The sequence below is a fragment of the Labrus mixtus genome, chromosome 13 (assembly GCF_963584025.1).
Source record: "Labrus mixtus chromosome 13, fLabMix1.1, whole genome shotgun sequence".
NCBI lineage: Eukaryota > Metazoa > Chordata > Actinopteri > Labriformes > Labridae > Labrus > Labrus mixtus.
Window position 1 is genome coordinate 15,581,223 of NC_083624.1, and position 24,242 is coordinate 15,605,464.

The following is a 24,242-nucleotide window of genomic DNA, read 5'->3' on the forward strand; positions in this document are numbered from 1 at the left end:
TAAACTAGGCTGTGTCGTCATGAGCCGGGGATCCGGCCGAAGATTTCTGCCTTTTAATAAGGCAGTTTTTTCTTACCACTGTAACTTTTGCTGCTTTGCTAAAGTGCTCATGATGGATAGGCCGGATCTTTGTAATATAGCAATAAGTAAGGTCTTTTTACCTGCTCTTTTGTAATGTTAACAGACAAAGAGTAAGGTATTTTACCTGCTTTTCGTAAAGTGTCTCGAGATAACACTTGTTATGAGTTGAAAAAATTGATTGATTTATTGATTAAACTATGCAGTCACTTGGATTTATTTATTTTATTCTATATACTTTGTGAGGCACACTTCACATACATAGGCCAGAAACAAGCGGGAACCTCCGGTGTTGAAAAATGAAGCCAATGCAGAATGTCAAAATCCTGCAGTTCGTCGAGTGTCCTCTTGGGGTCACATTCACACCCCACTAGAGACATAGACAGTAGACACCCTATTCAAAAAAAGCCCTTAAAACTGCATAAATGAACATGTTTACAGCCTGGTACAAATGAGGCAATTAACAAGGTTACAGGTATAACTAAGCACCTGTAACTTTAATTTCATCATCTTCTCTAAAAAGTCAATGATAACTATTGTTTCACATCAAATCAAATGCCAGTATCCTGAATAAAAATCTGTGTTTGACTCTCACACCACCCAAGACCTCAACTTCATATGAACTTCTGTGCTCTTACATCACCATATTTTTATGACACATCAAAACTAGAAGCTAATATACGATTCAGAATTAACCCTGGAGGGGTACCAAGAGTCATATTTTGACATGCTGGGCCACTGACCAATCTGTATTTGACATCCTGGGAGAGCCGGCTCATACTGCACACTGTGTCTCGACAATCAGAGAGTTTTTTGAATAGTTTGCCCTGTAGTGGAGTTATGTTTGATGCACGGTTGTATAGTTATTTTTCTGCAGGACAAAGACAGTAGTCCCACCATTTTTCCATTGTCAGGAACAGATACCACCGTGGACAAAGCATCAGCTTCACATAAAGACTCTTCACTGTCATTATCATTCACAAAAGCTGCCTTGGTGAAATCCAGGAAAGAGGTGACAAAAAAAATCTTTGAGTTCTTCTTGCTACTGTTGCCAGTTACATTACTGTCTCAGTGTGCTGCTGGGAAATGGCTTTCTCTGCCCCCATCCCTGCTGTCAGGGTCAGGTCTCTGTTGTGTCCGCCTGTGGCAGTGCAGTTACTTCAAAATCCACTGAGAAGAGAGGGGCTCTCTCTCTACCGGGATTTGCGTATGGCCAGAACCTGAGCGACAGTGTTTAAACATGTCTTCCTGCATGGCACTAGTAAATATTTAATACCCTCGGTTTTAATTCCATTCCAGCCATCAAATGTTTCAAGATTTTGACTTCACAGCACGTAGGGAAAAAGCACATAAAAGGAGTGTAGAAGGGATGGCTTATCAATGTGATGAGATGACTGTTACTTTGGTCTTTTTTTTTTTTTTTTAGCAATGTTAATGAATCTATGAAAAGCAGCGGTTGTCCATCAATCAATCCGTCAACCACATGAGTTTTAATGGGTACATGATATATGGAAAAATCTCTTCCATTTGTGCTGACTTACCATAAAATACGGCGTATAAGATGCACTTTTAAAACCCAATTTTTCATTCATTTTTCAAAATGTGCGCTGCGTCTTACAATATATACCGGTGTGACCATTATACCAGTATAAAACGCTGAGACTGCGCCATCATAGTTGCAAATTCAGCCGCCACCATCACTCCCTTTACTTGAGCTGACACAACACAAAACGGACTCCCATTCATTGTGTTTTGCAAATAAAGCTGGTGGAGAGAGAGATCTCAGTTAAAGACCAGCAGAGGTGGGCAGCGCGACTCTAAGCAAATTAGCGTCTTGTTGTAGGTCCGTACCGCAACGTTATAGACTGAGCGCTTAACTCTCTTACGGGTAGTTAGCACGATTACAAACTCCACATGGTGATAACAAATTGAACTAGCTACACATGCACAGAAACTGTACGTTGTGGACTTTGTGGACAGTTTAAACCTTTTTCCACCCTCTATTAGCCCTTCAAAAACAGATAGCTTCTTATATACCGGTGTGAATTACCTTCTGAATTACCAATTTTCATTATACCTAATGAGCTTTTGTGCACTAGGAAACACTATTTTGATAGCTTGTTGTTTTTTATCATTTGCTTGGAGGCAGTTTAATCATTATCTAATGCTATTTGTTTTTTTCTGGTGTGATTGGAAATCATGTAAAACAAATAATGACTTGTCCCTTTCCAGTAAGGTTCAAAGTTCAGTAAAGCACATGTTCTGATGGGAACCACCCTGAACTGTTCTATCAGCACAGCAGTCAGTTAACAGTCCCAGTGCCAGGCGAGGTAATAAGGGCAGCAGCTCTCCATTACCTCAACCTCCTCCACACTCAGGGATTGGGGACACCAATCAAATACTCCCAATCTGCTTCCTTCCAGCCAATCTGTGCTTTTGCTATTGCATGTGGGAGTTAAGGTGAGGGCCGCAGGTCGTCCCTGCAGAGACTTGCGGTATTTTTATTTATGTTCTTCCTGCCGTGTCTGATAAGCAGAAGGAGATTGGGTTGTCTAGCAGGGGAGATATTACACAGCGACACAGTCAATCTGGGTCTGCAACTAGTACCCGACCCTCCAAACACACAAGCTCCTTTTGTGAAGCTTACTGAACAAAGTTCAGCGAGTAATATTGACAAGTTGAGATCTCTCTTTTCTTTGTTAATGGATGCCTGGAGCTACCATGGCAACAAACAGAGCCATCATCCTTGTGGACAAAACATACAGACATGTTGTTCAGTTCTTTTATGTGGATCTTCTCAATAATACAGTTTAATAAGCCATAGCTGGGCCAACCTAGGAAAGAGAAGAAAAAAATGTTCTCTCTATTGATTTCTGCTTGTCTTTATTAAGACCGACCTCTTGTGTGTCCAATATCCCCACAAAGGCATTGTACTGTGAGGCAGTCTGAAAGACACACAAAATCAGACAATAAAGGAGCCAAATTAAAGCATAGAAATGGACCTTGTAGAAATAATCAATGCCAACATGTACACCCTCAAAGAAATCTTGCACCCACACATTTTTAATGCTAAAGTACACTTTTAATAATGCATTCTCTTCTCCAGGAAAGGACAGACGTTTAAGCTAAAACACTTTATTCCCAGTGAAGTTCTTCTGCATGAACCACAGCTTGTTCAAATAGGAAAAGGGCATGAGGGAGTCGAGCATAATGAGGTTTGCAAACCAGAAATTACTCTTTGAAGTTAAAAATAAAATAGAGGTATGCATGACCTCTGCAATATCTCTGAACCCAAACCACCATGCTGAGTCAAAGCAAGCCAAATCTTCAGACCCGACAACAGTACCCCTGTATGTTGGTGAATGCAGGGTAAATAAATATATTCCTACTCAGACAATGCATCAGTAAAAGCCCTGGAAGCAGACCAACAAATCAGCCAGCTCCCTTAAAATACGAGCTCTGCTGAATGGGGAAACAGGAGGCTACCTGCCAATGGAAATGTGACGCACCTAAAATCAGAGTATTGCTGACGGGCTCGGCTGTGCCAAGTTTTGCACACAAACTCACACATTTGGATAAAGATCTGAGTTGCTCAACATGTGAACCGTGCCAAGCCTCTCTGTAATTCCCGAGATGGGCAGGTTGAGTCAGACCAAGGCCCAGTCCTGGCACGTTTGTTGCACCAGAGGATAATCCTGTAGCTCCATTTCTAGGTATTTTAGTGAAAGGGAATTAAAAAGATAAATGTACAGCAGCCAGGGATCAGCAGAGAACAAAAAAACAAACCTATTATGTAGGACTCAGGGAAAAACAAAACACCAAAGAGCGCACACTGTTATCAGATTGACAGATAAGCATGATACAACGGCCAGAGAAAGTGAGACACATTCAGACAGAACCAGAGGAAAAGAATAGAGTCTGACAGCTCAAAGTGCTCTTGTCATCTGCAGTCTGAACTTTATGACTTCACACTCCGTAAGAGAACATTCTTTTTTTGCTTTTTAAGGGTGTCCTTCTCACCATCTCCCATGCAGTGTAAGTGAAAGGGAAAAACTGAGCACAAAACACTATGGAAAAAAAGTGCACGTGTTAGCAAAAATAAAATGCTGACGATGTTGAAGAAGTATAAAAAAAGTAAATGAAAAGTAAACTCTGGTGTAAGATGCACTTTTAATTTTTAAGTTGGCTGCGTCTTAAATACTGGTGTGACATATATACAAGTATAAAAAGCTGAGATGTGCTGCCAAGATAGAAACTTTTCCAACATTCATTGTGTATTGCAAGTGCCATCATGGCTGCAGAAAACTTGCTTGGATACATAGCGACACAGACTATGTGGGGGTGCCACTTTGGAAAATATTTTCTACCTCATTAGGTCATAAACATGTGTTTGAAGAAAACGGTGGTACTCTTTCGAGTAGCTAGCAGGACTGCAAACTCCACAGATGGTACTAGAAAGAGCTACACAGGCGCACAGAAACTGCACATTGTTAACTTTCCCAAAAGCGATGGGAATTATCACGCAGGAGGACAAGTTAAGCTCTTAAATTTCAATTTCATTTAATTTTAACATCACCAACATTTTAAACATCATTATTCAAAAATCCCAAATCAATGACATCATTGACATGTCAAGAAGTGTGACAATAAAAACATGGAAGTTGTTTTTGCTTGATTAATCCAGAAGTGGTGTTCCAATTTGCCAATACACTGAAATTGAACAACTCCTAGATAAAGGAGTATCCCTTAGTTATATATTAATAGTTAGGTTAGTCACCGCTACTGGAATTTCTTCAATCACTTCACTAAATGGTTTATGAAACAATGAGTACAAACTACACCAAATAAAAGTAAGCTGGGTTGCAAAACTTGTTAAGGACAGTTCGCGTGTGCCCGAGAGTGCATCGTCCATGTCAGAGTAGATAGTCCTGAAATGTAAGAAACGCTGTGCGTGTTTATCAGAGACGAGCCCTGAGCGGACCAAGGGCTGAGGGTGAGTCACAGCCTGTCCCAAGTTTAACAGCTGAACACGAGGCCACCCTTATTATATGAATTTGAGTGTTTGAGTGTGGGTTTTTTTATTTCTCTCTTTGAATCTGCTGCTTTATTAAATGTATTTGTATGAAGGACTCAAAAGGGTTACGGTCTGTTCTGTAGAACACAGAAAGAGCCCTAAATGAAACACACCATTTCTCTTTTCTCTTTCTTTATTCATGGTCGAGTTGAAAAGACAAGGCTTTTATTGAATTCAAGGACTAGATATTTCTCTGTACAAAATGTTTAATTAAGAAAGTACAAAAAAATCCTGTGTTATTGAGTGACCTTCCTTTAAAATAGAGCTGGAATAAAAGTTATTTATAGCCTTAATGTTGCCATGCTCACTAGTTTCCATCTGTTTGTGCAGTAATGTGTGACTGTTTCTACAAGTCTTTACAAAAAGTGAAGGTCCAGTGAAGGAAAAACTAAAGTATCTGTAAAACTGGATAGTGTCCCAACCTTATTACTTCAGATATTTAGTGGACACAGTCACCTGTCAAGAGTCCCAATACTGTGTCACTGTATGTCATGTTAGAGGTTGGCAGGCCCACTCGGGAAGTCTGTCAAATCTTTCCTCTGCTCCAGAAATGATTGAGAGTGGTCAGGAGAGCAAGTACAGTATGTGACTGGAAAAAATGAACCACGGCAAGAATGACCACCACTTGATTTCTCACATTCACTTTACTGCACACCCCATGTACAGAGGCTGAAGTCTGAAGGCTGCCTGGGTTTGAATCTGAATTGTTGCTTATTTTCCCTGTGTCATTCCCCACTCTCTGTCTTACCAATTTCCGACTCTATCCCCCATCCTCTCTATCTGACGGAGAGACAAAAAACTATCTTAAAAAAACCCAACAACAACAATGTGTTAAAAAATGTGTTTTCTTTTGTGTGCGTAGCAGAGACTAAGCATCAGAGAGAGTTCTCATGAGGGAGAGCTTGGTCTCGGTCTCAGATGTTTTTAGCCATGCAGGGCTGGAGTAGAGAGTAGGATCTTCCTGTGGTGAACCAGGTGAGGAAAGAGGAGGCGGGGAGCATGTCATACTTTGGCATCAAAAGAACATAAGTAAAATGATCTCAGGAGATGGGTGAAACAAAAGCCTTCTGTCTACTTAACTAAACATCAGAAGATACACTAATATTCATTAGGGATGTGCCACACCACTAATGTCACGGTCGATTAAACAGCAATTTAAATTCAGACTAGTTCACTATAGTGAGAAAACAACATATATCACGGGTAGTCATTGTCATGATAAGCTGTGTTATCTCTTTAAACCGAGCGGGTTCAGAGCGTGAGCATGTGAGTGTTTATATGCCAGTTTAACCTGACCCATCTGCACCCTTCAGATACCATCCAGCCACTGTGCTGGTTTACATCTGGGACCATCAATCAAGTCTACGGCCCCGGTTAGTTGCAGGAGGCTGTTACAGTTTACACACAAGATTTACTGGCATTTCAGGCCTACACAATTATTCACAATCTGCTTAACCTGCTAATAATTCTGCAGGTGACTAGGAAGGGTGACATGTTTTTATCGTTTAGTCGACTAATCCTGCATCCTTAATATTTATCAAAGGAAAATGAGCAACATGCTAAACAAGCAGAATTGAACTGCTTTGAGGACTAGCCCAATACTGTGCCATTTTAATGGCAGGAGAATACTGCATCATTGGGTTTAGCCAAGGTTTTTGTTGGACAATGACATCATCTTATTCTGATACCTCAACATAGGGACTCACCACCCATTCATCTGAGCCCACCATTTATACAAGACCATCAGATCCATTAGGGCAAAGTTGGCAGCAAGTACTTTTATTAATAACCTACTGTGGGCATAAACATGAAAACTGCATCTGTTGGAAATGTGCCCATCTATGTGCTCATGGACTCAGTGCAGGACATTTAAGTGAGTGCTTAACCTCCCTCAGAGCACCTTTTCCCACACCATGGATACAATAAATGCAGCATTCTCATTGCAGGGTACTTAACGAAGCAGCATTAGGGAGTAAGTGAGTAAGAACCCTCTCAGAGCCTTTTGAAAAGAAACCTGAGTCCCTCTACATTCACACACATTTTTTAGACTTGGGACGTTTGGTCTCTTTATGCGAGAGAGACAAACATGAGGATCAGTTTAACAAGGATGACCCTGAATACAGGGTGTCATACCGAGACTACAAAGACTCAATAACAGCAGTTGTCCAGTACACCCTTAAATGCAGCTCATTAAGGCGAGTTAAAGGGATAGACCTCATTCCTGTAGAATTATTGCAAACAAGGACAGCACTTCCTATAGCGCTGGAAGATGGCAGATCAAAGTGGGCTTCAAGCACTTGCCAAAGCACTTTCTCCAACAGATCAAAGAAATCCCCCTGAAACACTGAGCAACTGTGCCGGCGGGAGAAATCTGTTGCCACTTCACAATAAGAGCAATGGGAGCTCATAGTGTCCGGAAACAGACTGGGGGTTACCCTGAAGACTGGGGTGGTTAGTGGATGTATTTGAGTTTGGGAAAAATCTAAGCCTGGTGCTGTATAGCTCAGTACATAAATCCTGAAACAAACTATGCCATGACCAATGGTTTGATTGCTGCTGGAGCCAGCAAAATGGGAAAAACTTAGCACTTATACAGTTCCATGAATGATAACCAGCTTGTTCCATAAAATTAGCTTTCAGGTCTTAACTCAAGCCATTACTGACTGTGTTTCTGTTGTTGTTTTGTAGCACTGCAGAGAAACCTTCTTAATTATATAAAAGGCTTGTGAGACCAATGCATTTTTAATCAGATCCTGCATGTTGGTATGGCAGGTGGTGAGGTGGAGCGATGCAATGAGCGAGTTAATTGTGGCTCCACAACTCGATAGCTTTTGTAGACCTATTTGTCCTTGCTAAAATTGATTAAACATTTGTCTCAACTTTCTCTTTCCAACACATACCGCTGAAGCTCTTCTCATTTTGGTCCTTCAAACAGGCGGCTCTGGATGTTTGAACAAAAATAAATCTAACTTTCAGTCTGCCTTTTCATGGCTTCGACTCGCCTTCCCAGCGGCTGCAAACTTGAGTAGCTGCTTTCATCAACTGACTTTATTTCTGCTCAGTGAAGGAAATCTCCACACTCTCCCCTTATGATGGCATTATCTTTTCCTGGCAATATCTAAGTTGAGCCCCTACCTGTTTCCCATCCGGTCTGGATAACAAAACAACAGTGGGAACCTGCAATCCCTCTCGCTTCAGCGATTCTGCCAAATCCGGCTCTGACATTTGCAAAGTCCGGGAGCTGGTGAACCGAACAATCCTACTCAGTGCCAATTAAAGTTTGTCTCGACTGCTTCTCAGACAATCGATTAGACGAAACTCGTTTCCAGGCCGCACGTTAATGGCAGTGTATCAGACTGGCTAAGCTGCAGGTTGGCGACACGTATCCTAAAAACCAGCCATGCCTTCACAAGAAATCAAGCATGCATCTGTAGTAGCGAAATGTTTAAGCCCTATGATTGGCCGAAAGATGGCGATTTGTCAGCCCAGAAGGAGCATATGGCAAGCAATGATGTGGGCATAAGTTTGCCATAAGTTGCACAAGCCTGAAGGGGGAGAAAGTACCAAGGCACCATCTGCCAATTTGGGAAGATCCCAATTACAAAACACTCAGTGAATTATTCATCACGTCACATGCAATAACAGTGCAATGATTCACAAGAGCAGAGGTGTTCAAACCACTAATAGAAAATGTTCAAGGGTGGAAAAAAAGGCTTTGAATACAAAGAGTGCAAGTATATTGCAATGTGATTAAATTAATATTTCAGCAGCTGCCTGAAGTGCAACAAGGGCTCTGAACAACTGTGATTTTAATTAAGAAATTCCAATGTTGCATACAATCTAACTACATTATTTCAATTCCTGCACACTACAGGAAAGTAACAATTTGTGAGCAGCTGCTTGTTTGTAAGTTGAAGCAATGAAGCAGGAACGTCTTTTAAAACCTCAAGATTCAAATCAAGAAATGTGTTCTGTCAGCACAGTAGTGTCTTTTTAAAGCAGCTTTACAATTCAGTCATTAATATAATTAGTGTCACATTTAGAAATGTAGGCCAGCAGAATATCTTAACCAAATCCTGGTCCCACAAAACAAAGAACTATTTTAAACTGCACAAACGAGAGTGATGAGGAATAGATGAAACAGTCGAAAGAAAAGCCTCAATGGGATTCAGTCCCTGGCCAGCCAAGCTGACTGACTTTTTAAGAACTATACTTTCAACACTTCAGGCAGTAAAATCTTTGACAGTTTCTAAAATATTGTACTCTGGTTTTCTTACAGGGTCTGTGAAGCCTTTCAGTAATATCTGCTTCTTGATCATTTGGGATATTTCTCCATATACAGGGGGGTTAGGCTACTGGCTTCTGTTCAGGTTTCTTAGCCCTGCTCACCTAGCAAATGTCCCAAATCCTTCAAACTGTAAGACTTGAGTCACATAAAACTCCTTGTAAATTTTAATTGCGGAATTTAAATCTTTCAATGAAGGGATGTCAAGGAAATGCCCCTTTCTGATCTCCAGTTAACCTTAAAGCATTGCAGGCGGCTCACCTCCATGTACCACTGTGTCATCAGGAGCGATACCAGAACGACCATGCCCTCTGTATCTCCCTAAGAGATCAGGGATCAGATGCAGAGGTGAAAGCACATTTGTCAAGACGTGTATGCAAACTAAGCAAATTAGTTTTCTATGTGGCAACTAAATCACTTTCAGTTGTTACAAAAACCTGTCACAAATTTATTTAAAGGAAGTTGCTACCTTTGTACTCTGAAATGTAAAAGTATTCTCTATCATTCTAATTATGACAATAATTGGACTATTGACCTCATGTTACTCCAAAAGTTAAATATATATTGTAAAAAAAAAATCCAACACTATAAATTAGTATACGAGCCTTAAAGACACAAATATCCACACACTGAACAATCTCAATTAAGTCCACTCATTCAAAACACAAGTTTGTTGTTACATTTTGACCACAAGAGAACATCACCACTACCTCACAAACACAGTAAATATGTGTGTATTCAGTTCTGTAGTATTATATATTAAAATTGGTATATATTTAAATTTTCACTTCTCTATTTTGATGGTTTCACAACACCTTTTCCAGGTGTTGTGAAACCATTGAGTATTTGTGTTTATTGATCATGATCCCAATATCAATCAAAATATCATGATTTGAAAATAAATGCTAAATCAAGCAGCCCCAACTTATCCTCTAGCCTTTAGATGTTAATCAGAAAAAATATCACACGAGAGGGAGTGATGTTGTTCTGAATATCAGCCCTGCTGTGATTCTGTCTTATTGAAGCTGCATGCCGAGTCCCAGAAGTGCTGATATTCAGTACAACATCCCTCCCTCTTGTGTGATATTAAAGCAAGACCACAGAGCAGTATGAGTGTAGTATGAACCTTTACTTGTATGTTAAAAGAAAAGAATTGTCTTATGTGATTCTGAGGTATGAAATCAATTAATAAATAAAAAAAACTCTTTCAACAGTAAATGTCAATTAACAGTAGTCAGAACTCCTGGATAAGGAGGAGGGATTGCCTTTTGTCCAATCAGATGGCTTGGTTTGAACTAACTTTTGCATACATTATTAATACTGCACAAACACTGGAAAGAAGTCAGTTTCAAAGGGCTGTTCAGGGTAAAAAAAAAAGAAAAACTGAAGATATAATCCCAAAACAAATGCTTGCCGTCTCATTTTCCCTGGAGCCAAAACAAACTTATAAGCAGTACTTGAAATGCAGGCAAACAACACAAAATACATACAGTGATTGTTGACTTAATAAGATTGTGGGACAGCAACACAAAGAGAGGTGTGACATAAAGGCTATTATGCTCCCAGTGAGACACATCCGCAGATCTTTTCTACCCCGAGGTTTAAGTTTTTCATCAAGATTCATTGAAACAGGAATTTCAAAGCATATATTTTGCAGCCTTTGCAATATGGACTGCAATGCTTGGATATTGGGTTATCACATATTGCAACATCTTGAATTTGATGAAGGCGCTCTCACTATCTACACTATCACACCACTGTGATGAGTGTGAGCAGTGTTTCCAGAGAACTCTGTTTGCCCCGAGTAGTCATTATTTGCTTTCAGAAAATACGCCAAAGACTACACTTTTGCAAGTCAATAATTCCCACAAGATGAGACCATGCCACTGGCTTTTGAAATACCTCTAAGATGCTTTTACCATGTGGACAAAGTTACATGTTGTATTGCACAGTGCAGGGTGGCAATTTGCTATTCTGTGCAGCCTGAGAGGCCAAGCTATTCTTCGAAAGACATCATCAATACCTTGCATACAATAAAGCCATCAATTGTCAAGCATTGAATGGACCCTCAAGGACTCTACAGGCTGCAGACATGGATGTTAGTGTCTTATCCTCCTCCCCCGTGCTGTGGATGTGATTACACTGCTGAATCAATGAGATACAGAGAGAATGCAAGAGCAAGTGGCTCATTTCCCGGCTGTGCAAATGTCATCCTCTGCCGATTGTACTACAGATGCACTCTTGATTAGATGAGCAGATCAATACAGCGGTCCTTTTCTGCAATGCAGGCTATCTTTCAAACAATATAAATGAAAAAAAAGTGTGTCTTTCTTTCACTGGCAATCGGTGAGCTTTCTTAAGAGTGAATGTTGAGCTTGAAAGTGGGCTTTCATGAGAGGGATTAACCCTGCGTCTGCTGCTGCTTGGATCACACCTGAGGGGAAAATTATGATTACAGATTAAAAAAAAAAAAGTACTTACCATGTGTTCTGACAGTACAAGATGTACAAGAAACTTCAGTGGGAGGATGACAATTTGCCAGAGGTGCCGCAAATTGACGGGGAGATGCGTGAGTGCGAGATGAAAAATGTTTCAACAAAAGTATAAAGTTTGCAGAGCCGCGAGAAACGTATCAATCTGCTTCGAAACTGAGATGAAGGCGAAAGGAAAACAGTAAAGTTCATATAAGTTCAAAGTTGGGTCAGACTAATGGAGAGTAAAAAAACACCAAGATGCATTCTCACAAAAATGGTCGTTGATGTCCGTTTCAAGCTAGCTTACAGCTGGTTGTACTGGTTGTTAACAAGACATGGCTGGTATTTCATATGCTGTCTGCCGCAACACACGTTGACCACATGTAGTGGCAACTTTGTAAACTGTACTTACATAGCTTTCAGCTAGGTGCTCAGATTAGGTAGGCAGGTAGGCCTGTGCTTTATTCATGTCTAGCATCTTGAGCACATTTTCTGAAAAGTGGAGCAGTCAAAAGATGGAGAGGGTGGACTTTTCTCATAGTTGGGTGGTTTGTAGACAGATTAGGGACACATACTAGCGTTAGAAAAACATGGTAAAGTGTATTTTGTGTATTTAAAGATTGTGCACAGGAAATGAGTGGTGCAATTTGTCTTTTTTGTGACTTGCATTGAACCTGAAACAACTCATAAATCATAGGGCTGAAAGTAAACAAAAAATGATAAAAATCAATTATCAAAGCATCTGCATCCCGTATAGAAGTTGTCTCATTCAGTTACACATTATGTTAAATCAACCTCAACGTGTTGGGTTTCATACGCCAGCCCGAGGCCTTTATGCGTCACTTTAAGCAAATCAACTCATTCTGGAGCACAGAATTGCAGGAATCCCAACGTCAAGGTCAATCAACAGCAAGCTGTTAAAAACAAGAAGCCATCCACTCCCACCTCTTCTGAACTGGCACGCAGCTTAAGACAAAATGATCACTCTTTCATCACACTTTCTTTGAGCGCGCCTTCAACAAGTTCAGACTTAGTTCACCTCTTTCTTTTCTTCCCTAAACCTTTTGTTCACTACGCTGACAGTAGCTGCCACGGTTGAGTGCAAAGCTTACAATTAGTCTGCACACCCTCTTCTGACGGGAGGTAGGTGATTTCTGCTGGATGAAATCAAGAATTATTCCGCTCAATTTCATCAGCAATCCTTCATTTTGTTTTTTTTTCCTAAGCTTAAATATACATATAAAATGATAACAATGAGCAAAGAAACCTTTATTTCTACTTTTATTTTAAGCATATAAACATCACTCATTTCCAAGTGACTCACAGTTATCTTCAACAAGTTCAGTATCCTGTACGAAACATCACTTCCTGAATTCTCCTCCTTAAATAAACCTTACAATTATCACAAGTGCGACTCAAACAGGAAAAACTAACATAGCCTTATCCATCTGCAGGCGGACGGTTGAATTTCCCAGGCTCAGAAAAGACATCAGTATCTTTTCTCAGTTACTAAGGAAAGTATAACACAAGACCGTATCCCTAATTAGTGTCCTTGCCGTGTCATTCAACTCTGTACAAAATGTGAAATATTTATCCAATTATGTGGCGTCACAGAGAGATTACAGTTTCCTGTAAACACACGAACAATGTTTCCTTAGCTGCAGACTCCCATGTCCAAACACTGTCCATTAAGATACAACACACTGTGCATGCAGGGACATCTGTGCTCAACACTTTGGTCTGTTTGTGCTGCTGGAATAATGAAGCAACATAACTAAAAAAACAGACAGTATATAAGTCACACAGTCTCCACAGGATGCAATGCACCCAACAAAACACAACCAACAGTTCAAGTTCATTAAAATTTGAAACTTTATAATAGTGCTTTCATCCACCCAAACCATAATATCAGTAGTATCAGTATCAGTGGAATATTAGACACTTATATTGTGTTTTTTTTTATGCTTTCGATGCAAGGCAAATTCCCCTATGGGCAATAAAGGTTTCATTGATTCAAATCTAATTCTTGTTTTTTTCAAACCTGTAGGTTTCTAATTGGGACCAGAGGATTTCATTCTCAAGAGAGACCTGGTCAAGATTACAGCAATAAAACCAACATTAAGTAACAGACAGGCAGTATAATCAACACACTGACATACTAGGAAAAAAAAGTAGATCTTGACATTATCTCGACCGTGTGGAGGCCTCGTTCTGCAATGTGAACCAAAGGGTCAATCCAGGGGTATTTGCCACATATCCCATAATTAACAAGAGTTTTTTCAATCAACTACTTTCAAGTATGAATTATTAATAAAAAAAGTGCCAGACACTGTCGAAAAATGGCAATGTATAATCCAAAGTGTTTCCTCAATAGTCCAATGGACAGAAACCCAAAGATATCAAATTAACAATGATAAGAGAAATTTATAACGACTGTCTTAAAGGTTATATCCCTCCATAAACCTTATCAGTTTGTGATAAGCCGGTGACTCTTTCTCTCTACCAAACATAATGCCTCCAGCTGTGATCATCACCAGCAAGGAGGTATTAAAAAAACAAATGCAGCAAATCCTCACACTGTAGAAGCTGAAACAACACAGTGGTTTGTATATTCACTTGATAAATGACTTGGCGTGCCTGGTTTGTCTGGTATCTGATGAAGGCCCAACATAATAATGAAAATGAGGCGGCCAAAAAAAAATGTAATTTACCGCTCACTTCAGAGCTACCAAAAAGTTTTCTCAGGAAGAGAACATTTGATTAGCGAGCTTTAACAATGCACAAGTTTCTTCAAACATCTGCCAAACACAACTTTCCATTAGATTCTTACAGTCTTTTGGCATGCTGCTAAAGCAAACAAATGTCAATGCAGAGTTCCTATTTTGGGAGATGTTACTTCCAATGAATGTGACAGTAATTTAAGCTAGGGATGAAAATGCTAAATTATTTTTTCTGACATTTTAGATGTAGAAAAATAACAATTGGGTGTACAGCCACATTATTCCAACAGTACCATCATATCAGCAAACGCATTTCAAATGTGAACATATTAGCCGATGGCCTGCTGTGCTATCTTCTTCTACTAGTAAGCAAATAAGATAGCAGAAAGATTTCTGGGTTGTCTGTTTTGGAAACAAGTTTGCTCTTGAACTGCCTTGATTTCTCTGGCTACACTGCTCTAGCGGCACGAAAAAGGCTAACTCAACCATCATATCAAGTTAGAGTCAAAATGAACTGGGGAAGAACCCTTTTTCTTTAAGTTTAGAGCCAGGGATGTTTCCTTTGGCGGAAGTGCACAAGACACACATATTAACCTATATGGCTCATGCTCCCACGTACACATTCGTCATCTCAAGTGCTGTGTCAACCTCGATTGGACAGGCGTTTACTCACACTAGGCGGATAGCTTCACCATACTGCTATGTAGTCGTCTCCTTATCTTGAACTGTAGTGATTCAGAGGTTCAACAATCAAGATCAATTTCCCCAGAGAAAAGTCTTTGGGTTGAGCATCTTTGTTCTACATTATAATACGGTTAACATGTGGATAGTGCGTGTCACAGTCTATTGTTTAGTCTGTATTGTTCAGAAAATAGCTGGGAGTTCACTGGCTAAATTGGCAGGCTTCATATTCCTGTCTTTGTTTCAGCACTCACGCCCCAAAAAACGTTACAACCCTGAAGCGGCACTCCCTCTGTCATGTTATGTACCACGGTGACTCTTGTTTCATACTCGGTGGCAGATGATTCAGCTTGGACTTTTGAACTCTGGAGCACTCCATAATTGTTTAAGTCGCACGAAATCACAAGTTGTTCACAGTCACTCACATTACATAATGAGAAGGAGAGTCATAATGAGTTCATGGATCCCACTCAGCTGGGGGGCATCCTTACTCAGTACAGTGCCAGCGCACTTATTCTATATCAGCTACATCAGTGGAGCATCCATTGTACTTTCCCTGTAATTAAATGAGACAGTGGGCAGAAAAGACAGTGACAAAAACACAAGATAACGAGACAAGACGCCTAATAGCTACAGGCGTGCTGTGCTGGAAGCAAGCTGGGGATGTCAATACAAGGCCACATGCAACTATGGGATTCAATGAAGTTCTGCTTTTTTATTTCAAAACAGTGTCACATGTTGAGCTTCTAAGTAACGTGCAAGGCTGTAATGATGAGAAAGACGACGACTGAAGAGCCACTTTGAAGGCTCTAATTTGTGGCCACATTTGAAGCTTTGTTGAAGTGAAGATTATGTGTTTCTTGTTGCTTATGTGACTCACAGAAACAACTCATGTTCATCGCTCACAATTTTTATTTAATCCATGCAGTCTACGATCGGAGCCAGAACAAGCAGGATTCTTTAACATATGTCTGAGAAAACGATTAACAAGATTGAAGACAGAGATATATGACTACCCAGATTTTGAAAGTTATTATTTTGCTGTAAGTGTCATTTATTTTCTGCAACTACAAAGTTCTCTAAAAGGCTTAGGCCATAGAGCGTAAGTATGTAAGAGAAAGACGCGTCAAAACAACATAGGACTACAATCAATGGGCCAAGGGTTCATTTCCCTTCTGTAACCTGAAGTCAATGTTGAATAATCTTGTTGGATTCATTAATAATACATACAGAACCTTACATGTGTATAGCATCACATGCTGGTCACATGCATAGCGTTACTTACATAGTGTCACAGATGTAACGTCATTTACTTAGCATCACGTACTTAGCATCACGTACTTAGCATCACATATGTACTTGGCATATGTGTCACATGCGCAGCATTATCTGCTTAGCTTCACAACATAGCATCACATATATAGTGACACAAGTAGACTACCCCACATGCTTAGCGTCAGGGATGTAGCATCAGATTCAGACAACTTCAAACGGGGAAGTCAGTTTACAGCCTACCATTTTATTTAATAAAAAGAAAAGAACACAAACAAACAGCAGTATTCACACACTCTAGGGACAACAGATGTACATTTATTGTGCACTTCCTTCTTTTATAGTTTCTTTAGCATAACTTTTTTTAACTAACACAATCTTTCTTTTCTGGTGCCTTAAAGTGCAGCCTCGTTTTCTTTGTTTACGGCACAGAAATGCAGCTTGCTTGAAGAAAAGATCATGGTTTGATCTTAAATAATGTGCCATTGATTCTTCCTTGTTTGGTGTGAGAAAGAGAGATTTCTGGTGGAGGCCCTGAATAAACAATTAGTGCTGACTCTCATGAAAAAAGGCTTTCCTGATACAGCCATGAAATATACTTCCAACTACTGACTTCTTCAAGAACTGCAAAAACACTTGGTAGGAATTACATCATTCACGGAACATTGTTACATAGTTAGATCATTAATTATCTGTATTATTATGCTTGTGTTGCCTCAAGCAAAATCTGCTACTTTTGCTGCAGTGAAACTTCTTCAAGTTGAGATTCATGTTTAGACCCAACAGACATTGTCATTAAAAAACCAAAGGCCTCCATAGCGGTGCAGAGAACATTAGGAAACATCTAATTACGAAGGAAGGGAAGTGTCTACACCTTCCATTTAGAGGTGTATTGATCTAATGGACTCAAATGGTTTTTAGTGACAGTTTAGGAGAATACTATTCTTAAGTCTTCTCTTCATTGCAACTGCTAATTAAGATGGCACACGCTCCACACTCTCCTCTCTATCTATGGCCCGAGGCTCCCTAATAAAAGGACCACTTCAAACAGCAAGTGAGCATCTAATTAAATTTCTCCGCAAATTAATGAGACACAATGTTTACGCCTCTGCGACACGATTAGTGAAGCTAGCAAGGCCGTGTAATACTGATACTGGTGCTAGGTTTCACAGAGGCTTAGGGAGTCCCTTATTGTTTTCCTTCTCACCCATACCTAAACGAAATGCAAATGCTAAGAGCTAATGTTCTTTTGTGGATAAAAACCAATTGAAAGGCCGCCGTAGAGTAGCTTAAATTGCCTCTTTGTATTTACCCGTGGATTGTCTGGATGCATCTTTGATGGATGCACAGTTTAATTTCCAAATAGTAATGTGGTTTTGAAAACTGCCTGGAGGCTTGATTATTGTACAAGAGCATTAAAATACTCAGCATATTTGTCCTCATTTGCTTTTAAGGTTTAAAGGCTAAATGTGTTTTGCAAATGTGAAGCATCAATACATGTGAGAAGATGGCTTATTGTGAACCTGAGCATCTTAAATGCAAACTTTGTTAACTGTTTAGTTAAGGAAAATATATGAAATCTTGAAAAATAAATGCTGAAGCAGATTAAAATAAAGTATATTATAACTTACAATAACTTAACGTGTGATGCGTCCTCTTACAACACAATGCAACTGAATCACTTTGCAATATTGAAATGATTTCAAGGCTCTGTAAAAGAAACACTTTCAAACTACTCTTACTGCTGCTCTTTTGCAGTTTCATCAAAGGATGAGAGCATTATGTCAAGATTTCATTTCTGATGAAAACAAAACTGCAGCGAAATAATTAGGCAATTAAAGTTCTACTGATATCATCAGTCACACTCTGCTGCATGCTTACAAAACGTGAGGAAGTTCAAGAAGAGTCTCTCGTTGGTAACTTAAAGGGGTCCTATTATGCTTTTTCTGGTTTTATATGCTCTTTAGTGTGTTTTCCAAGTGTCCTGTGCATGTTTAGGCACATCTATTTGCAAAAATTCAAAGTCTGCGGAAACGCGACTTCTCCTACATCCTCCTGTTAGCTGTAGCATTAGCTGCATGTAACGCTCGGTTCTAGCCCCCCTCGAAAAAAATGTGCCAGTGTGACGTCTTGTCAGTGTGATATCACTGATCTAAGCCCATTGGCTCGTTGTGGCAAGCCCAGTAGCTCATGTTGCACGCCCGTTAACTTCTGTAGCACGCCCACGATATGCCGTAGCATATCAGACACTTCTTTCGAACTTTAGCTATTGTGAACATACTTTAGTAGGTACATAGATTAAATATATGAACCCCAAAAAGGGCATAATATGACCTCTTTAAGATGAACATTCTTGGCAGCTTCCAAAGCCTAATGTTACTGGGTTGGGGGTTTTATATGATATCAAATCGTCTGATGATAAAGAGATGGTCTTTTCTCTACATCGCTCGGCCACAGGCACACCCAGTGCTCAGTGACATAGCATTAATGTTTTAAACATCAGGTAAGATAGTCTCTAAAAAGCATGCACACATATCAATCATAGGTCAAAAACCTTGTTAAATTTGGCTGATTTAATAAAGCAAAAATGTGTGAATGTGAAACCAAAAGTGACCTTGAAGTAACCTACCCCATGTACTTTCCTAACTAAAGACACACAGTTTTCTGTAACCTAACCAAATATAGACTTTGAAGATAACCATGTGTAAGCAAGAAAACAGATACTTCCATGTTGCATATAAGTGTCTGTCTCTGAACCATTTGCACAGCATATACAACAGCTTGGGCTAATACACCTTTCATACACCTGGCTGTGAAAGAAGGACTAATATATGTCAAGGTCAGAAGTGTCTAATATCCTTAAAGCAAAAGCCTATGGAAAAGGGAGATTTATTATGCTGTGGGCCATACCCAACAAGACTTGTGTACATAGGGCTAGTCACATATTGGACACAGTACAGACTAGACAATGGCTTTCTCAGACAAATACAGTCATATATGGTTGTCCCAGCTGAAATGTCAGGAAAGTATGAAACACATAGATAACACTCTGGCAACATAAAGTTTCCAGCTTTTGTACAGACTTTCCTCACAGACTATAAATGTTCCATCAATGGGGGGAAATGATGCATAGAAGCGGCTGTATGTCTCCTAAAGATAAGAGAAGGCTGACATTGACATTAAATGTTTTAGTTCCTCACTGAACCTCTCAACTGCCTTCAGCCAATATCTGACCTGACACGCTTAGGTTGATCTCTCTGGACTTCCCTCTGAACTGTGGAGCTTTCATTAGTGAAGTCAAACCAGCTCTTCCTTTGCTCTCAGGATAGGAGGAGTAGAAGAGCACTAATACAATCTCTCCCCAGACCTGCCTCTTCTAAGACCTTTCTCAGCTTGCTGACTATCTGACATCCAATCCCAACAGCCTTATTACCGCCTGCAAGAGAAGCGGTTGCGACATGACAGGACTGGAGGAGGTGCCAGGCGGTTCAGGTGTGGGTCTTGGCCCGTGTGAGAACTGCTGTTGGTTTGGACTTTGGCCCTGCCTGACGCCACACACTCTGCTCACTAATAAGGATTTAAACAGGATTCCAACACAACAAAGCAAACGCAGTGTTTCGTAAACTGCGGTGTTATTACAGAGCTCTACACATTAGATCGTGTTTTTGAACAAAACTGCAATACCTAATGTCTGTATAGTCTAAAAAGAGTCCCTCCAAAGCGCAAATGTTACGCGTCCCAACTAATTTTACACAATGTTAAATCAAAGCAATAATAAGAGCAAAAAAAGTAAATATCATATGAATAACACAGCTAACATAACACTTTATAGAGATGACGCATAAGTCCAAATTGTAACAATCAAGAGGCAGAATATAAAAAGAGATATCATTTGTTTCAACTTTACGCACGAATTCCGTGATGAAAACTTTCCCCCTTCTCCACGGACAAGTGAGCTTTGAGGACGAGCGAACTCTGTAAAAATAAAACAACACATGTCGAACTTTTTCAATCATCTTACCTGCCCTGTGTTGTCTGCAGGAGAAACAGGAGAGCGAAACTGCGCACAAAATCCACCACTTGTTGAAGAGAGCCATGCTGCTGCTGCTGCTGCTGCTGCTGCTGCTTAACGGGGGGCTGATCCGCGCTGTGTGTAAAGTTTAGAGGGAAACTTCATCAAGTTGAAGAGCTGAAGTGTGTAGGAGTGTGTGTGAGTGTGTGCGTGGGTGTGTACTTCCGTTTTTGATAGCACTATGCCAGTCTGCCGGCGCAATGAAACTGAAATTCCCTAAAATTTCCTGGAGGGACCTTTAATCAACCATAAAAAGATTATTCCCCTTGACTCATTAAGTTTTCCAAGGAATTACATTGAAACAGAAAGACCATGTTTTTTTTTTTTATTTATTTTTTTATTTTCTTATCACCTTTTACATGGAATAAGTAACCTATTTTTTTTTTATTTTAATAACGGGATTGTAGACAAAAAGCTTCAACCACATCCCAGCAGAAAACTTGAACCTGCTGTTAGCTTTTTATTTCAGCCCCTCAGTGACACTTTAATCTGCAGCAATTCATCTCACAGTGATGAGAAATGTTCTTGTGGAGCCATTTACCCACTCTCAACTGTCTGTTTCATTCAGGAAACTCTTACCTGAGTTATAACCTTTGGGGAGGTTTGAACTGATTCAGGTCTTTGCCTGTGACACGAACTGTAATTGAGCTTCAAGTTGGTAGATATACGCTGAAATTATAGACTCCCAGCGCTTTCACACCCCCATACTTTTATAAATTGAATGGATTCATTACATTCTGTTAAATACTGCATTGGTTGGCACACAGTTGGGGATTGCCCAGCGTCTAAAATTCTGCCTCTCTCTGATTAAAGATGGTTGTCTGTTACAGTACAGAAGGGAAAAGTCCACTGAGACAGTTTAGTGATTGGGATTTATAATTAACAGTGAGTCTTCAGGTCTTATGATAAAAGAAAAGCCATAGGTATAACCCCCCAGAGGAAACTAGGCTACGTTACTTCTTAGAGACACCCCATGCCCACAACAGTTCTAACACAATCCAAACCTCAGTATCCTTAAACACAGCTGCACATAAACAATATCAGCCGTGCTTATATTACAATGACCAGAAAAAAAAAATCCCTATAGATTAAACCAGTAAGCTATTGGATGTTAATTATTGTCATTTAGAGCTGTTGGTCAGCAGGTTGTCTGAGGTTAAAGGCAGCGTTGGTAAATTTCTCCAGATACACTTTTTATGATTTTGGTTGAAATTGTCTTTAGGTCCTGACAGACATTAATAACTTGTGTGCTCTGAAAAAGGTATGGAGAAAATCCGTCATCTGCAGCAGCTTTAAGCCTGTAAAAACTTTGACCAATGTCTGCCGCGAGGTACCAATCTGATGAACCAATCACTCCCCCCTGTCTCCCTGCTCGTTCTCTAACCCTTGTGTGAACTAGCCCACACTGAAGCGCGTCACAGATGACGGAGTTTATACTGTGAGTTTGTCGTTGGAGTAGTAAAATAGTCTTTTTTTTTTACATGTATTATGATAGAGTTTAGTTTTTAGTTACTGCTGATTGAAACATAAGACGATGTAGTTTCTACACAATGTAAGCGATGAGCTGATGTCCGCTTCAGGAGCAACAGCGCTAGAGCATGTAAGTGAGGGGCGTGGCTTTTGAGGGAGCACAGAGGGGAGGGGGTGGATGTAGACTATAGACTGTAGATATTAATGGACGAAGCCTGAGTGACGTCAGCCATCTGTTCCTGCAGGGGACTCTGAAGGCTCATCAGCAGCAGCCTCCATGCTGGAAATCCTGTCTCAGCCTAACTTTCAGTCAACCTAACGACAGGTTGAGAAATGGAGCTGAGGCAGGTTTAAATCCTCTTGACGAAGCGATGCATCGTGCCCACCTGTCAATCATGTCAACTACGCGCCTAACTATGGATAACACGTATCGTTATCACAACAGAGTCTTTTTTTTGGAGCGAGCCTCAAATGGCCACTCGACGAACTGTGGGATTTTGCACTTCTGCATTGGCTTCATTTTGAAGACTGGAGTTTGCCGCTTTGTGCAGACAGAGCACTGAGGGATGCTACTTTCAAAATCATGCTTGAAAAATATGAACCCTACCTGCCTTTAATATAGCTAAATTAGTGGTGCCTTTATACTTAGTTTACAGGGTTAAACATTGTATCTATGTTGTCATTTGAATCATTGAATAAAGGTAGATGGCTGTTCTTCCAATTGTATTTACTCCACCTTTACAGCAAAGGTTTCTAATGTTTGAGCATGATAGCTTATCAGAGCACAAAGTCAGAACCTTAAATAGGTGCTCTTTATAACTCAGCCAGGGGAGAACTTAAATGACCTTCACACAGCCCAGACCTTATATCCGACATCTAATAAAAAAAAAAGGATCCCCTTGAGTCAGGGATTATCTCCCAACAAAACGGCATAACCCCACTAATCCTTCTGTGGCTAAACTGGAGCAGATTCCTGCAGCCCAGTTCAAACGTTTTGTGGACTACTTTTGGAATAAGTGATTCGATAACCATTTTATATAGTTCAAAACCTTTCTCACTGCACTAGAATTTGAAGGTTTTAATAACTTTAATCTATACAATTTAAGTGACTGTTCAGTATAACAACAGGTTAATTTGGTCTTCAAAAAGCTTTCTGGCTTTAAATCAAAGTGACATCATAGAGATGTCCAATTAATTAAATACTTGTATGGGACTTAGTCTTTTTGTATTCTGTTTGAAGTCAAATGACTTACAGAGAAGGTGAAAGACGCATAAAGAAAGTGAAAGTAATTCAAACAAATTAAACACTCTTAAAAAAAGATATTACAAATTGACATTGTTCCAAATCTGATGCCCACAGTCAAACTTTTTTGCCACAGTTGCCAAGACACGCTCTCTGTCTGGACCAGAGTGAGACAGTTGGTCATGGTCTAACGGTCCAGAACATCTGGTAAAAGCAGGGACAGTTAATATTTGTTTCCTCTCCCTGAGGGGACGCTGAGGTATCATGAAGCCAGCCTCCCAGACCCGAAACTGCTCTCTTGGCACTCGTAAACAGCCAGCAGCAGAAGACTGTGGTCGTACTGGTCAGCTCCCAGGGGGGGGGGGGCCGAGTGGGACTTTAAAGTGTGACGCAGAGTAGGAAATAAAAACAGATGCTCAGTATGCCTTCCTTTGGCAAACAGAGCTTTTGAAATATATTGATTTCAAGATAAAATGAGTTCCATATCTGTCAATTTGTTATCAAGATAATCGACCCAGATACATTCACGGAGCTGTAACTAACTGCATTAGTCAGCTAAATCACATAAATCCACCCTGAGTTAACTATGACAGGATCAAGAATCTACATGAGAAATACTTTGCTTGAGCAATAGTGTGTCATTGTTGATCAAGGTTTGATATCCTGTTGAGTACAAGAAGCAGGGATTTGTGCCACAACTTAACCTACTTTCAAGGAGCATGGGCAAGGTAGAGTCTGAAGAGGACACATCTCCAGCATAACTACAGCAGTTTGAAGGTTACTACATTTATTTCAAGTATTGTATAGAGTGTTGCATCAATAATGCAATGCTTTACAAGTCAACTATTTTGAAATTGATGAAACAGTGGGTTA